The sequence below is a fragment of the Uranotaenia lowii genome, chromosome 1 (assembly GCF_029784155.1).
Source record: "Uranotaenia lowii strain MFRU-FL chromosome 1, ASM2978415v1, whole genome shotgun sequence".
Taxonomy (NCBI): Eukaryota; Metazoa; Arthropoda; class Insecta; order Diptera; family Culicidae; genus Uranotaenia; species Uranotaenia lowii.
In genome coordinates this window covers 73257434-73270973 of record NC_073691.1, presented here as the reverse complement: position 1 = coordinate 73270973, position 13540 = coordinate 73257434, and the positions used below count along the sequence as shown (strand labels likewise).

At 35.8% G+C, this 13540-nt stretch overlaps 1 protein-coding gene across 7 annotated transcripts in view; it reads right to left on the bottom strand.

Annotated features, from left to right (window-relative positions):
- Positions 1 to 9614, bottom strand: part of LOC129749112 (myelin transcription factor 1-like) — a 130363-nt gene extending 120749 nt beyond the window's left edge. For 4 of the 7 annotated variants that reach the window (XM_055743992.1, XM_055744030.1, XM_055744015.1 and 1 more), the window contains exon 1: positions 8930 to 9613. The gene's annotated coding sequence lies outside the window, so the exon portion shown is untranslated. Of the gene's footprint in view, positions 1 to 8929 lie in introns of all 7 variants that reach the window. The other 3 variants (XM_055744001.1, XM_055744008.1, XM_055744037.1) reach the window with 2 other exon arrangements.
- Positions 9615 to 13540: the final 3926 nt, after the last annotated feature.

The following is a 13540-nucleotide window of genomic DNA, read 5'->3' as shown; positions in this document are numbered from 1 at the left end:
ATTAATGGTCTGCTTTGGTTTTGTGACTTTTCTTCTTACGCACCTAATTTACCCCAACCCCTAGCTCCTCCCCCTGAACACCAGGCAGCGGACATCAACACCCCATAAAATCCCTACCAAATGATAATGACATTTCCACCGAACCTTTAACGTAAAATTGAACACGTGCTCCCAGGCTGCCAAATTGAACGGTCCAAATCCTTCCCGAGTCCGATCCCTCTTCTTCTCCCCTCAATGTGATTTCATAAGTTTTGCATAAACAAAGGAGTCCGAGCGAAGATTTCGGTGCCCTCTTTCCGACTGTGGATTTTTGTTGGTTTCATCTTTTTCCAAAATCCAAAACCCTGACCAGCCTCAAAAAGAAAAAAAAATCACCACGCTCTCTCTTTCTGTCCATGTTCTTTTATGCTTTCAAAGCAACTTCATACATGGTGTTTTGGTGGATGATTGTCTGATCCGAGGGTTCCTTTATGAGGGTTTTGGTACAACACTGACTGGTACGATGGTACGATTCTCTCCTTCCCGGCCCTCATTCAAGGCTTTTAACCCTTTTTGGTGAAAAAGAAGCAGGCAAGTTTTGATCCCGATTGCGGAATAGCTATCTACTCGTTTGGTTTCTTTCGGAATAACCATTTTGCAGAAAGGGTTCGTTTTTCAAAGAAATTATACGCATTATTATGATAATAATCAAATTTGGAAGGGAAGGTTCCGAAAGAAATCGATGCTCACATGGCAACATATGGAGTGGCGGTAGTCGCAACGCAATATAAACACGAGAATTGTATCATGATGTTGGACGTATAGGTTGAAATGTTAGTGCTTCTAAATTGTGTTCACGATAGTATTGTTTTAAACACTGAATGAAAGTTTTGAATCAAAGCAGTATAACAAAAATACATATTAATACTTTTAAGCCCAACGACTTTTTCACTGAGATATTTTATTATTCTTATTTTCTATTCCATTAAATTCCTAAAAAAAAATTATTGATTCAGAAGCTCAGGAATTGAAGCAAAGACGAAAAAAGTTCTGGTTTCTGTGATTTTACCCAAAAATTCTGTGATGGTTTTCTTTGATGGAAATAACATAATTTTTTTTGAAATGGCTTTAAAAATTGAGTTTTTTTTCACATTTTACTCGAGAAAAATCAATAAACATTATGTATCAACCTTATATAGATTTTAAAGACAAAGTTAAAAATTTAAAATTGTTGTTGACATAAAAATTAAAATTTTGGAAATACATACTAAATTTAAAAAATCTGTTAAATCTGTAAATATTTTCGAAATTCTATGTTCTGTGACACAGAATCTGTGATGAAAATATGCTCTAAATTCTGCGAAATTATAGATTTTTCTGTGATTTCGGTAACCTAGCTACCAAGGTAGTTCTTCATTGGAGTAGAGTCTGATTTGTGGGTGTAGTTATGAACAGCTCGCTTAATTTTTTTGTAATAAAAATAAGAACAATAAATTTGATCCTATGCTGGGTTTTTGTCTTCGTCAGTCTTCATGAAATTTGTGATCTATGAAGAGCATAATGATCAATGAAAAAAACACTACGGTATGGCGGCTTTGTGGTAGTTTTGGTGAAATATATTAAATTTTTAAGCATTGAATTGCTTCAAATCTGGACAACACAGCAGGATATCTCGACAAATTCGAGAGGTAGTGCATGATGAAGTGATGAACACTATTCGGCCAGCGTTAAGAATCACTAAGAGTTCTCCTCTCCTGATAAACTTTGTTTGCATGATATTTCAAATTTTATGAAATTCTGGCAATTTTGGTTTCCTTCACTTTCTAAAAACTTTTAACATTTGTTAAATTTATTGCAATTTTTTTTAACTTTTCTGATTAATTTGCTCAGAAATATACAATGCGGTTTACCGTTTAATATTAAACCATAATGTTGCCAGTTTCCGTACTGTTCATTATTAACTGTAGTTTAGGGCGCGAAAAGTTGAAATGTTCAAAGATGGCTCAATAAAAATCCTTTTCAGTTTTTATTCGTCGACAAGATCAGAAGTGATTTTTATTTCCCATCCGAAAAATGGTCTGCATCCAAAAATTTTATTTTCAGATTAACTAAAGTCATCAACTGTGCATTTTTATGTCTGAAGTCCACCTAGCAAGTAAAAGATATTTCCAGAAATTTTCGATTTTGAATACAGAGATGCCTATTGAGTTTTTAAATGTGCCTTTTTTGTTTCGAGTCAACCCCTTGAACTTAACCTTGTAGCTTTGAAGTTTTCAGTTGAAAGCTTACTTGTAAGTAGATTTTAGAAAAGATTGTAATATTTGGTGTAGAGCTATTAATAATTTGTTCACTAAACGGGAAATATTTTTTTCTTAAATTTAACGGATGCTCCTGATCAAATCTCTTTATTTTGCTTGGATGCAGTAGTAACCTAGAACCTTATACATTAATTTTTTTTCTGCCATCTTTTTCTCTTATTTTCTTCTCCATCTGTTGACTATTAGGACGTGACCAGCGCCATTATTGTGGATTTCGTTCTACTTAGCAAATCTTGCGGTTATGGAATCCGAAATGTTCATGTATTAATGTTCATGAAAAAAAAATAATTGAAAAAAAAACACGGTTGTCACGGTTCAAACAATGGAATTTTACTTTGTCAGCTAAACTTTGGTCGATTAAAAGATTTATCTAAATTAAAAAAAAGTTTTAGGTTTCCGATGGCGTATGTCATGAGTTGAAATATTCGAAATAAAAAAAAAAGATTCCTTTCTTGATAACCATTTGACACATTCCACGCGCTTGAACCGCTCAAAAGTGATTTTTATCCGTTCGCGTATCAAAAAATCTCAAAATTTTCTATAATTTTGATAATTCAAATCACACAAAACCAACGGAAAAAAACAAAGTTTTTTTACACATGTTTCAGATGATTTTGAAAATCAGTTTTTTTGTTGAAAAAAGTGGTGTTTTTGACAACTTTTACAGCATCATTAATTTTAATATATGGATGATTTTTTTTGGGAATATTTTGCGTATGTTCAGAAGCGAAAAAACACGGCTTCATTTTGTAGAAAAAAGAATTTGTTTATATCCAATGTAGTTGGTTTGTAAAGCGAACAAAAACGGTCGCAAATGAGTGAATTCACGTCACAAAAAAAGGGAAGTTTTTAATTTTACGAGAAAACTCTGACTTTTTTAGAAATAAAAAAATGAGATTTTCTTTGAAAATGATAAGGCGATTCTAAAACACTAAAATTTATAGAAATAGGTTGGAATCTAGCTGAGTTACAACAGCGCGAATGAGTGAATTCACGTCACAAAATTTGATTTTTTGATAAATTTTATATGAAAATTCACGAATTCACGTCACAAAAGTAATTAGTCACAACAAAAACAACTTAAATTTTAAAATGACCAAATTGTATTGGATTTTGGAGGAAATTCAATTTGCGACCGTTTGCTACAATTTTTTTTCATTTTCAAGTAAATTGGTTGACTTCTAAAATGATAACAGTGCCGAAAAGTCCGGAAAATCGATTTCACGTAACGGTGGAATGTGTCTTGTTTTTTTTTACGGAATAATTAGATTATATTTAAAAAAAAATGGGCTGATACATTATTAAATCTTTACAAAAGTTATATGTAACTTTGAGGCTTCCGTAATTTCGAATGATAAACTTAAACGTTAACTTAAAACAACATGATAACCTAAGGAAAATAACTAAATTTCAATTGTGTGATATTATCTTATTAAGAACCGCGTGAAACATACAAGAAGAGATTTCAGAAATTTACTGAGCCGTATTTCGACATTTACAATCGATTAATGTGATTTCAAATTCTTGAGTCAATTGAAGTGTCGCATTTGATTTCCTATAATATTATTCAAAAAAAAAATTTAACCACACAAAAAGTGAAAGGTAAAATTCGATATACCTCGGATTTTGGTCCTCAATATGTTGAAATTCTATGTTTTAATAGTGGGATTGGACACACTATCAGTCTCTTCATTACTAATTCATCACTATCGGTTGAAATTGAATGTAATTGAACAGAACAGCAATCTTTTCATGTAAATTCCTTGATCCTCATGAAATTATAGTTATAAAATCATTGAATTTTTTTTCATCTGTGGTCTGTAAAACCAAGCACTATTATTATTTCAATAAGAGCTCTCAATCTATCTAAACTGAAGTCAATTAACAGTGCGGCGTACTTTACTGCCTTTTCCTTCTTTCGTCATCGCATCGAATCATCCATAACATTCCACTCATCGAGAGCGTTCGACATCCAGAATGCACGTTGCTTGCGCCAGCCAATCAGCGACACGCAATAGCAGATAGCAGCCAACTACCGGCGACAGACAATAGCCGGCTACCAACAACAACAGCAACAGCAGCCGACAGTCGGCAGCGACAGCAAACAATAGCTATCAACAATAGCATTAACATACAATCGCCTGCATGTACAATAGCATACACGACACATTCGATCTCACACACACACACATACACACCGAACAGTATAAATAGCCAATAGTTGTACATAAATAGTAACGAGAAAGGATGTTACTAAATGATGAATGACATCCAGATGTTAAAATCCTAAGGACCAAATAAATAAACAAAAAAATTTTTATTTTATTTACATAGTATTCCGTCTCACGACATAAATTGACGAACATAATTCCGAAAATTCACTCGGTCCATGGCAACCGTACTCCAATTCCTCGGGCACCCCACGTTCGCCAGATCACGCTCCACTTGGTCTAACCACCTCGCTCGTTGCGCCTCCGCTCGTCTTGTTCCTACCGGATTCGTAGCGAACACCTGTTTTGCAGGACAGTCGTCCGGCATTCTCGCTACATGTCCCGCCCAGCGTATCCGGCCAGCCTTCACCACCTTCTGCATACTGGATTCGCCGTAGAGTCGCGCGAGCTCGTGGTTCATCCTTCGCCTCCAACTCCGTTCTTCTGCACGCCGCCAAAGATGTTTCTTAACACTCGTCGCTCGAATACTCCGAGTGTACGCAGGTCCTCCTCGAGCAATATCCATGTCTCGTGCCCGTAGAGAACAACCGGTCTAATGAGCGTCATATACAGGTTACACTTCGTGCGAGGGCTAAGTCTTTTCGACCGCAGTTGCTTGTGGAGTCCATAGTAGGCGCGACTTCCGCTGATTCCATCTCCTTACTATTTTTTTTTATTCCTCAGCGGAATAAAAAAAATAGTAACGAGTAATATAAAGTTTACATCAAACACGCGTTTCTAAATCGAGATCCGATAATTTGAACCCCCAAAACAGTTTTTCAATACGACTTCAACTAAATGAGTTAGCTTTGACACAAAACACCCATTTTCAAGAACTTCTTAGTTTCTAGGTCGTTGTATGAAGTCCATAAAAATCAAAACTCTTTCTTTTTACAAAAACAACTGGTAGCAGACAATTGCACAATTTCAAAATGGTAACGTTTATGAAAATCGGTTCAGTAGTTTTGATTTTATAACAAAACAATAATCTGGGTCTACACGACCTTAACCGGTTTATTGCCTTTTCCTGGGTGATTTTGGTTACCCTTTTCCAAAATCTTAAAATAACAAATTGTTGAGCCCTTATTTTAGGAAAAGTCAGAAAATTTCATGTATCTAGCTTTAACCGTTCCTGAGATACCGCTTCGAGAAAGTACAGTTTGGGTTATATGGACCCTAATCGCAAAGGAAAATTAAGGCGTTGTGGTTCAGTCTTGATTATTGAGTAACGGATCTATTTAGGACCGATTTAGGAAGTGGAGATGCTATTTTTTTAATTAAAAAAGTACATGTTACATCTTATGTCTGTTTTATCCATTCATTACGAAGCGTTGTTAGCGTAAATTTTTTCCTTAATTTTCTTCAATTTTTACTAAGCCTCTGTCTACACTTGTTTGTTGGGTATTTAGCAATACATATGCGGGTAAAATTGATTGAAATGAATTATTTGGTATTGTTAATATTCTTCGATGTTTGATAGAAGTATCTTCAATCTAAAGGATCGTTTTTGAAGCACATTAGCTTATCAGGAAAAAGATTTAGGAAAACAAGTTAGTTAAAAGAAAATTGAAACACATTTTTGAATTACTTTTAAAATTTTTATCACTGCATCAAATATAGAGTTAGGAGATAGGAGTTTCCTTAAGAAAAATCTAGGAGCATAGGAAGTGTAGGAAAACTCGATCGCACCATTCACCAAAATGGATCCTGATCTATAACCTTTCCCCTACTAACACAACCCTTTCCTAGGATATTGAAATATAGATTCGCAGACGTATAGACGGTTTCTATAGTTGGAGATATTGACGAAACTTTGTTTCTGAATTTTTCAAAACTAATCTTTGGAATATAATGGGACAAAAGGTTGTTAATTGATCCTATGAAGTATCCTACTAACATTCCTTCTTTCATTCCTCATTGACTGCTAGGACGTGGCCGGCGCCGTTATTGATCATTTTCAAAGGGAGAGCATGAGTTTTGTGCATTGTGAATGAACTGCTAGTCCCAAGCACCATTCTTTTGGCCCTTGCACAAAGCTGATGGCCTCGATCAATCACGGAGTAGCTACCATTAGCGAGGTAGAACTTGTTCTGCTTAGCCACGCCAGCGATCATGGAATTTGAAGTGCGTAAGTTGACTAAAGTTTAATCAAATATGTTATCTGAAGCTTTAAATGAATGGTCATATCTAAGCACTTCAAGTTCAATGATTTAAGGTGGATATGAGTAGTCAACTAAGCTAAGCTAAGCTAATACATATGTTTAATCATCAGTGGTTAATTAGTGGGGCGCATTAAAAAAAAATATAGTGAATACGGTAAAGTCACGTTTATCACTGTCCAAGCTTAGTTTGTAAGGGAAATTACTTTCACTGTGGAGAATACGAACCAAACTACCTTTTTTTCTAAAATAAATGTAAATCAATAAAAAACCCAGAAAACTTGTAAAGGGTCCAAAAATAGGAATGCTATATCTTTTCTTTCCATAACCATAATAGTGGATTTGGTTTGGCTTCGGTACTGTGGCGTATACCTACATAGATTAAAGCAACTTAAATCTTTTAACCCTCCAAAATCCAAAAAACAATCTCTGAAAAATTCACAGAAGTTTACTTCTACTATTTCAAACAACTTTTGTTTAGCCAAAATCTTTAACGTTGTGAAAAATCGAAGTTTTTTTTTTTAAATTTGCATAACTTCAGGGGCTGAAGTTTTACATTTTCAGTACTTTTTCGGTTGTAGTTTTAAACATTTCAACATTTTTTTCTTTAATTTTGAAACATATAAGGACTGCCTCATAAATATCACTATACATAAATTTTGTCAATTTTTTTTCAAAAAATATCTGAGATATTTCAACTTACACAAAAATAAAACTAGGTTCATATTTATCAATTTGTTTTCGATTTTGCCAACTCCGCCTTTAGACGGGGTTTATATTTCATCCCTTCAACCTAACTAAGGATCATATTTTACTCGAAAAATGAAACCTTAATGGTTGTAACTGTTAGACCTTGATGTCATTGATTTCTTATGAAGATACCAAAACAATAATATACAAAAATTTGCACTATTTAAAGATTTCTTATGTTTTTTGCTGTAGCTGCTTGTCAAATTGCTGCTATTAGAATGGATTCTAAGATTTACATGTTTTGAAACATTTTGCGCAAAAAGTAAGGTAAAATAAAGATTGGCTTTGTATTTATGCCCATTATAGTAAACCCTGTCTAAAAGCGGGATTGGGTTCAATTTCAAATTTAATTTTTCATAAGCGAATGAAATAGTGTGCATCATTCTATTCACATCATTGCCTTCATGAATATTTAAAAGCAGCTTATTACTCTGGGTTGGGTGGGTAATCCAATATGGAATTAAGTAGGACCTATTTCAAAATAAAATGGGGCTTTAAAATAAAACAAGGTTTTCGATTCTTCGAGATTGCAAACCAGTTTTTAAGCTGTGAACATGTTTGTAGTTGTTCAAATCATCACAGCTATGTAGAAAACCTCTTGAAAGTGGACGTCAATAATGGCACATCCTCCTGAAATATGCTCAATTTTCTATTCCTTATCAACTCATTTGAATGGATTGTTAGATATGAATTGAATAACAGGAAAGAACTTTAACTATATTCTTTTAAATTAATTTATGACTTGATTTATGAGTGAAATATTGGAAAATAGTTGTAAGGTGATCTTAAATGTGTACCCGTTCCAAAATAGGTCCGTTATCCTATTGTTTAGCTCATTCGAAATGAATGTGTAGGCCTAAAACGAAAATTAACAATAGGTAATATTATTTTTTGTATACGTTCCTCCCACGAATTGAACCTTCTTATTTATTTCGCAACCCACCGTTTAGTCTAAGGGAACGTCTCGTGTCTCGATCCTAAGAGCAATTCATATTTATTTGTTTATCACTTTATTCTTTTATGAGCTAGAAATTGTCCGGATTGCTCCCAGCTCCAAGCTATACTTTAAAATAATACTAAAACGAATCTCAACCCCACGATTCATAATAATCATCTCGCGCCATAATCTCAGTTGGGCGTTTCACTGTGTTGAATTTCATGTTTCCTTGTCTAGAAAAAAAAAAATGATCAAAAATCATGCTGCAGCATGGCATTTACTATCTTTGAAGCGAAACCACCGGAAAATTTGACACTGTTGACTGTTGATAGCAGTAGGGTGTTGCTACCACTTTTCCCGTCGCGTCGCTTCGCGTCGTGTGTTATTTAGGTATAGCACATTAAAATTTTCCACTGCTCCAGAGCCTTTTTCGTGTGAGAACCTTGCTGAAAACTGTACCCAGTGCGGTATCTGTTTATTACCGTTATTATCTTGCATTCTTCCCTCTGCTTCTCTTGCCCCGAACCCGGCTTTGTTTGCGGTTATTGTTGTTGTCGAAAAATCGGAGCCACTTACCTCCCCGAAAATTTTCCACAGCAGCTGAGTCGAGTGTCTACCCAAGTGAAATGGGGCCAGAGGAATATTTACTCCTGCTGGAGTCGTCTTATTGTGTTGCACTAGCACTTTTCTTTATTGTTGTTGATTGCATCAGCTCCCATCGCCCTCTCACCCACTGCTCCGGGCAATCCTCTAGGGTGTTCGCTGCTTCACCCTCCTCTTTGCCGCACCTCACCAGAGAGCCTTGGGCCAAACAATCGAGGACACCAAGGGGACACACTATCCGAATCGTCGCGCGCGCTGAAGAAATTAAAAGAGTACACACACATTCACTTCCCCCTCCTTACCCGACCCAACCCTCTTCCAGGGTTCCACTAAAATCCGGAGGATCCACTAAATCGCCGTACACCTGGACTGAACCTGCCCTATCCTCACAGCAGCTACGGCTATGCTAGTCGGCTGGCCTCTCTTAGGCTTAGGCTGATGGAACAAAATCACGGCGGCGGCGGTCCAAGAAAATTCGTGAAAACGTCAGTCGATCCGCACAAAATTCGCACCGTATGCGCGCGAAAATTTTGCCTTTTGACAAACCCGGCGGGATAAGGAGATAAACCGTCGTCGTTGTGGCGAAATGGTGGCCAAGTTTGCAACTACCGAAAAACCCGGACACATCAGATCCAGAGCTTGAAGCAGCAGCAGTGCCCGTACGGTTGGAGTTGGAGTTAGTGTGTCCCCAAGACACTCACACACACACACCAAAACAGGGCCAGGGCGGATGGAACAACAAGGAACTACACCGAAAAGACCCCCCGCCGCCTTTGGACGGACGATTTCGTGGAACGCCCCCCAATCCGGTCCCAAGATTCCGTCCCCAATCCTTCCCCGACAAAAAATAGGGGGGGTTGAACCCGAAGCCGATGAACTCCTGCTCTGAAACCAACCGAGAGAAGAAAAAAAGGCGTTCGTTCGAGCGCGCGTTGCAGTTGGATTCTTTTTGGCCACCGGATGGGCACACGTGGCTTCGGGATGCAATTCTTCCGGGAGTGAGTGGGATGACTTCAGTTGCCGCTTCGGAACGCAACTGCGCAAACTCCCCCAAACCTTTTCAAAAAGGTTCCTCCACTGGAAGTGCAGGAATGTGCAACTGGAAAGTGTTCATTCCGAGAATTTGTCTTTGTATTAGTAGCCGATTCGACGACACGCGGAGGTGGATTCTAACCTAAGGAAAACTTGGAGCTCGGTTTCGGTGTAGGAAGTTGGGCAGGCGTTGTGTGTGACGGAAGAGCCTAGGTGTTTAGTGCGGCATCGAACGTCGATGCGGAAGGACATTTGTGGACTCTGTGCCGTTTTCCTTGACGGTGGAATGGTTCCGGATGAGGCGTAATTTTGGTTCCCACGGTTTTTGTTGCCGAGAGCCGACGGGATTTTTGGTGCCTTCTGGAGGTGTTTGAGTGACATTTGTGAAACATTTTCTGTTCGGAAATTTTTTGAAATGAAATTCAATTTTTATGATCAACTAAAAGGATTTTAGTTGCATAAATTTCATGCGAGGCATTTCAAATTTCATGACACTCGAAACATCAATAGCTTACAGTTTTTTTTACGATTTATTACCTACTTTTGACACCTCATTCCTCCCTGGTTTTCTGGTGAATATAGATTTTTTGTGGAAGTCTTGCGTTAATATACTCAAAATCCAGTGCAAAGTTGTTTTTACGTGCAAGGCAATCTAAGAAATTGCAAATTGACAAAAAGATTGAAAAACAGCTATTTCTGAAATTTTTTCAACTATTCTGTGCTTCTTATTTTAAAAATCTATAGATGCCAAATTGTGCCAAACAACGTCAACTTTCCAATCCTATTTTCAAAATTTATCTGGTAAGACTCAAACCATTTTGACGATTAACTGATTGAAAAGTACTGTTTTTACACCACCTTTTTTTTTAAATTTTTTGTAATCATGATCTTCAAAAATATCAAAAAAATATATCATTGTTTGAAATGTACAGGTTCTAACTTCATGGACTTCATTCATGGATTTGGGCATTAGGTGAAATTTTTCAGCATGCAGTAGCTGATCTACAGTTTGAAGCATATTTTTCGGATTTTTTTTTCTTAGACTTTGAATTACGAAAAACCGAAGTGTTGTGCTGAATCTTCAAGTTCTGCTAAAATGTTCTCAGTGTGATGCCTGTAGAATGATTCCTATTTTGAACCAATAAAAAGAACCATCTTATCAATTCTATCGGAATGCTGTTATTAAAATGATCAATTTATTTTCAATAACTTAACAAAAAAAATATTTGAATTGATAGACTGATTCATAAGCGCCATAGCTAAAAACCGTCTATTTCAATGCTTGATATGGCTTGTTCTACATTGGAATATTAATTTTAAATTCAAAAGTTGAATATTTTCTAGGAATGTTAAAAAAATAGAGCTTTGGATTCAGTCTTAGCCAAATATATTCGATCAAATATATTGCTAGAACAAATAGAGTTATTCCACTTTATTCGCAAAATAAGTACTGTATTTATACCAAGAGCGAGCAGATGGGATGTTTAAAATAGTGTACATAATATAACGAGGGTATAAGAGTGGTTTTGTGTTCTGGAATCCAAATCTCAGGGACTTGAATTTTCCATGGCTTTTTAGTCGTAACTAGTTACATCCTACAGTCGCCAAAGCATTTGAGTGAAGTTAGGCCTTGAAAAAAAATTTTGTTGAACAATCGCTATATGTATGAAAGCTGTGGCAAAAAAAAAAATGAAGTTTAGAAAGAACAAATGATGTCAAATTTCCATGCCAACTTAAGCGTCATTGAGTGATCTCTTGGAATTTATCTAAAGAGCTGAAATTTTAATTCCTGAAGTAGAAAAGTATTCATACATTTTAGCTTTTTTATACTTATTAAATATTCAGCATATCAATGCAAATTAAACTTTGAATGAGAAAATTAAATGGAATACAGAAGATTTTAACAAATGTGTTAAAAAATTAATATATACAGGGCGAACTTGATTCTTCCTTGACTCGATTATCCAGTGCCTTGATTATCCGTGATTCGATTATCCGTACAATTTTGTTTCGTGATTTTATCAAAATTGAAAATAAATAATAAACCAATAATTTTGCTCTCGATTTAACGTGAATGTTATTGGCGAGTTTTCTCTGTCCGAGTGATAATGGTTTATTCTCATCGATTTCTATTTCATATCGATTTGTGAATCCCAGTGTTCGGCACAAAAACGCTAATTCGCTAATCGCTAGTTAGTCCGATAACTTTTTGTTAGCGGTTTAATTTTGCCGCTAAATTTTGATTGAGCTAGCGAATTAAAAAGTTCCGCTATTTTTGGTTCTGAACTATTCCCCATTCTCTGGCCCTGTGATATCTGTTAATTGAATAAAAATACGTGTGCTGTCGTTCGTGTGTCACTTAAGACTAATCTATTTGCTACTTTCTTTACAGTGCTGCGTGCGGTGACCGACCGAACATAGTACAGTCCGAAAGTGCGGAGTCAGCGTCTTGCGCTGAGCCCTCACATTGGACTTTGTTCGATATACAGTTTGTTTATGCTTTGCATGCATAAACGAACTGTAATATTGATAAATACAATGTTGCGGGTCCACCACACGCCCTTCCTTAATAAATTTAAAAATTAGTTTATAGATTTAATTTTTAAATTATACGTATGATTCGTATTTAATAAAATGTAAAATAGTGTTGTTATGTTATGTTTATGATGTTTATAATGTTAAGTCCTTATTCTATCCACCACACGCTCTGGTTTTATTCCCTAAATATCTTTATCCTAGATTTATGAACTATTTCTTCCTTATTTTTGATTATCATTTTCAAATTTGAATTTAAATCTTCAACTACTTGGTATGGTCCTACATATATATTTTCCATCTTGGACCCAGTTTCATTTTTTAATAACACTAAGTCTCCTTTGTTAAAATTCATTTGTTTCGCCAAGTTGTTGAATTTTTCAACTCGTTTTATTTTTTCTTGTATTATTCTGTCCCTGATTGCTTGTTGCGAGGATTTCAATTTAATTTTTAAAATTTTTGAATAATCCTCAATGTCATATATTGGGTCAACTGTCTCGGCGTCAGATAGGTTTGATGGCAAATTACAGATTTTACCGAAAACTAGCTCAAATGGTGTTTTGTTTGTCGTTGTGTGGACTGTAGTATTGAACGCAAACTGGTAGTATTTTAACCAACTGTCCCAATACAAGGGTGATTTCTCACTATATATACGTAAGAAATTTCCCAAGTTTTTATGAGAATTTTCTAGTCCACCGATTGTTTCGTGGTGATATGCTGTTGAATTCAGTTTTTCTATTTCGAGTAATTTGCATATATCCGAAAATAGATTCGACATGAATTCTTTGCCTTTATCTGTTACGATTCTTTTTGGAATCCCATAGTTTAAAACAATGGTTTCTACAAAAGCTTTCGCTACCGTTTCTGTCTCTTTGTTTTTAATGGCTGTTGCCGTAATAAACTTTGTCAGGTCGCATTGCGTTGTTAATATATATCGGTTACCTTCTGCACTAGGCAGTAAAGGACCAACAAGATCTAAGTAAATTATTTCAAACGCAGTTTCAGCTGTTGTTGTGA